Source organism: Phytophthora infestans, genomic scaffold (genome assembly GCF_000142945.1).
Source record: "Phytophthora infestans T30-4 supercont1.45 genomic scaffold, whole genome shotgun sequence".
Lineage (NCBI taxonomy): Eukaryota > Oomycota > Peronosporomycetes > Peronosporales > Peronosporaceae > Phytophthora > Phytophthora infestans.
Window position 1 is genome coordinate 1,184,726 of NW_003303714.1, and position 4,166 is coordinate 1,188,891.

The window sequence follows — 4,166 nt, forward strand, 5'->3', positions numbered from 1 at the left end:
TAAAAAGCTAAAGTTGACCATAGAACAAAGAAGGATTGTGATTGTGGGCTCGCCGGGTGTCGAGAAATCCTGCTTTCTTATGCTGATCGCCTTTTACCTGGCATGCATTAAGAAGAGGAGGGTACTTGTCATACGTCGCTCGAAAAAACGTTTTCTTAAGAACGCGGTGGAGTATTTTAATGGCCAGGGATGTTACGCACGACTAACGAATCTCGCACCGAATGAGATCAACGCCATCCGGCGCCAAGTTGAAGGTGCATTTGTTCTCGTTGATGGTTACGATCAAAAAGACGGGAAAATGGACAACGAACTCGAGCCTTTTCATTTTCTTGCAACATCGTGCCAGTACGATGCGAAACATGACGACAGCGCACGCGTTGTGGTTTTACCGGCCTGGCGCGATACTGACCTGCTGCAGTACGCGAAGTTAACGAATCGGGCTACCGAAACTGATCTGCGCACGATCGAGCGATACGACACACCGATTGCAAAACTTGTTAAGGAACAGTATTTGTAGAGTGGGGGGAGTTTACGCGAGTTCTGTAAAACACGACGACTACTTGTGGAGTGTGTAGCGTACGATTGCGGTTCCGTGGATAATGGGCAAGCGTTTGAGTTGGTGTACAACTATGGTGGGGGTCAAAGCAAGAGCCAAGTGGATCGTGTGGGGCGTCACTACATCAATGACTGCAACCGAGAAGAGGATTACTATGAAAGTCGATCGTGGTTTTTATCTGTCGACTCGGGATACGTGTTGAGCCAGTTGGGGCGAGAGGCTGACACGGACAAGCAGCTAAAGGTTTGCAGGTGCAAAATCTGTTGGTGCCGGCTTTCATGGCGTTGCATACGAGCAATTGCTTCACAACGCAGTTCGTAGGGCATTCGTAAAACGGAAACCCGTTGTGCTGAAGATGCGGGAAGGGTCCGAGTACGGGAGAATCGAGATTCGGGTGCCCAACGTTGTTTGCAGGGGCGATGATGAGAACTTATGCTATCTTTTGTTGTCCACACTCAGAAAAGACACTTACTGGCACCCCGACTACCCGTTCTTCCCTTTCATCGACGCAGTGACCACCCTCGCCAGACGTCTTTCTCCAAAAAAAAACTGCAGATCTCAATGTACACAAAGTCAGGATCTCATCTCAGTGAGATTCGCAGAGCAATGTGGCTTATATATCGCGTGGGGCATTCCCAGACGCAAAAGAAGATTCCAGTTAAAAAACTGCGCCGCGCTCGAAAGAGAGGCGCAAGTAATTAAATTCTCCTGAAAGACAGAAACGCGTGTTCTATATAGTCGACTTCGTCGCGAGAGTTAACTCAGGACGCCCAGACCCTGAGACGTTTGTACGATGGTAGGCTCCTTCAGGCCGGAACAACTGGAGCATGAGGTGCATTTGCAAGCATTTTTTGCGTTATCTCAGAACTATTATCGCTAATTCTGGGTAAATTTGCCGATCATTTGACACGTCCATTATAATTTTCGTATCAATTCGAAAACGGAAATGCTACAGTCCATGCGTCAAATCCGCTTATTTTCCATGTAATACTCCATGTAATGTCCATGATGTAAAATATTTTCATTCGGTAATTTATAAAAACAACCCAGTCGTTGAGTGCAATTATTGTCCAACTCTCATCCGTGTATTGTCCACGATGTGACCTATGTAGTTAATACCAGTACAATACTGTATACCGGTAGTTGTACCAATCACACCAGCTTTTCAAACCCAAACTCGCCCCCCTTCGAGCATTGCCGCCGCCGCCGCTCCGTTACCTGCACGCCGCAGCCTACGTCACGAGATCAACCGTTGCTGCAATCGCCGGCCATGTCGCTCAGTCTACCCGCTTCCGCGACGTCTGAGGTGCGTTATCTTGCTGTTTGTGGTCTCTGTGAACGTGTTTCTAACCGTGCGTTATCTATTTGTAAATACAGGGTGGATCGTCCGACTCCTCTTCAGATATCGACACCACGGCTTCCGCAGCCTTCGGCGCGGCTGCAAACTCGGACGACGCCTCGCCTGACAGGGACGATTTCAAGCGTCCATGTATTGTCCAGGTCGTAGACTCTCCCTCCCTTGTGGAGGGCCCCGCAGACGTGACGTATCCGAGCTGGTCGGCGTGGAATGAGTATTTGAAGGCTTACTCGGTAAAGTCCCGCCAGGTCATCCGCATCCAGTCAACGCTTAGTTGCGTATTGAGAAACAAACGGCTGGGTCAAACAGCGGCAGCAAAGCAGGGAATGGATGTTCCGTACGTACCAGAGACGTGGAGTGCTTACCAACGCACATACATCTGCACACATGGCTGGCCAGCAAAAGACAGGAGCAGCGGATTGCGAACCAAGCACTTCGTCCGAGGAAGCGGTTGTCCATTTCGATTTGTGGTGCAGCTCGTGCAAGTTGACGGCTTATGCTGCCTTCGCGTGAAGAACGGTGTGTACCAGCACAACCATGCGGTGGGGACAGCGCAGTTCAAGACGTACGCGGAGAACCGTAGGTTGGACGACACGGACACGAAGGATGCTGTGGACAGCATGGTGATGTACGGTAGAAAGCGCGCACGCTATCTATGAGTATCTTCTGGGGAGAGGCGAGAACCTCGTCAAGAAGGATGTGGACAACATTGTGCAACGTGTTAAAGCAGAGATAAGAGGAGGGTTGAATGACGACGACGCTTGCGCCGCAACTCTCGCGGAATTCGCAGCTATTGACGGTAACGTAGTCACGGTGGACGAAACTGATGCGGGACACTCTGGTGTGATCAGCATGACTTCCAGACATATGCGCGACATGGTTACTAGGTTCCCAGAGCTTTTGCTTGTGGACTGTACCCACAAAACGAATCGGTAAGTCCTCCCATGTATTGTGCAATTATTTGTCCATGTATTGTCCATGCTTATTTTAATGTCATGCCCATGTATTGTGCGATTCTTGTCCATGTAATGTGCATTAGATACAACTACCAGCTTTGTACCTTCATGATGATAGACGACAATGGGCGTGGGCAGCCTGTACAACAGTCTTTGCTCGAACGAAACGCCGATTGGCAGATGTCCCGAGCGCTGGATCATCTATTTCGGATTGACGATAAGATTGGCGACAAGGTTCAAGTTATAATGGTCGACAAAGATCTGAATGAGATCCGCGTGTTGCGTCGGTACTTCCCTAAGTCGCGCGTGTTGATTTGCGTCTTTCACGTCATCAAATATCTCCGCACAGCGTCCAGGAAGCCAGAATATGGTAAACTTTCGTCGGACGATCACGACGCCATCGACGCATTAGTCCACAACATGGTATATGCCTTAAGTTCAGAGATCTACGAGACCAATTGGACCTCCATGAAGGCACTTTGCACTAGGACTGGATATATGGCATTTTACAACTACATGGATGAAAACTGGAACACTTGTACGGAGATGTGGGTCATGTACCAACGCTCACGGTTGGCACATTTGCGCGTCCACACGAACAATCATTAGAGAATTGGTTTGGGCATTTTAAGGACGGGGTAAACTCCAACATGACCATGACGGACACCGTGAAGGCCCTTGTGGGTGCTGATGCCAGGACTTCCAGTGAATACGTGTTCGACAAGACTAGGATCGGGTTACGTGTCAACCGCAACTACGACGAGGAGATGTGCCAAGTTTTGCGCTTTACGACGCATTTCGTAGCAACACACGTGGAGAAGGAGTACGTAATGGCATGTTCGAAGGTCGACAAGTTCAATTTCGACTTAAAGTCAAATCCAGGCTTCGTGGAGGTGACGGGTAAACACAAGACGCAAGCTGTGGATTTGAAAACGTGGAGCTGCACTTGCTCGTTTGCTTCTGCAATGCGTCTGCCTTGTCAACACGCGATCGCGTTTCGGAAGTGGAGTAACGCCCCAGGAAGCGTAATACCGCTGAGTTGCATCGATGAAAGGTGGGTTAACTCACAATTTATCCACGTATAAGCCGTGAGTTGTCCATGTAATATCCAATATTAATGTTGTACTGAGGGTCTGACATGTCATTCATTTAGATGGTTACATCCTGCTGAACAACCGATGACTCCGCGGCCTTTTGTGCTTAATGAGTTTAAACCAGGGGAGGCGAAACACAAGGTGCTTGACGCTAATGTAAAGTACAAGGAGGCAGTCAGCGCGTTCCAGGCTATATGCAGGAA

At 49.1% G+C, this 4,166-nt stretch overlaps 1 pseudogene; it reads left to right on the forward strand.

Moving 5' to 3' along the window:
• PITG_23280 overlaps positions 1 to 932 on the forward strand; it is a pseudogene marked incomplete at both ends in the record, with an annotated part of 1,542 nt that extends 610 nt beyond the window's left edge.
• Between the last annotated feature and the right edge of the window lie 3,234 nt (positions 933 to 4,166).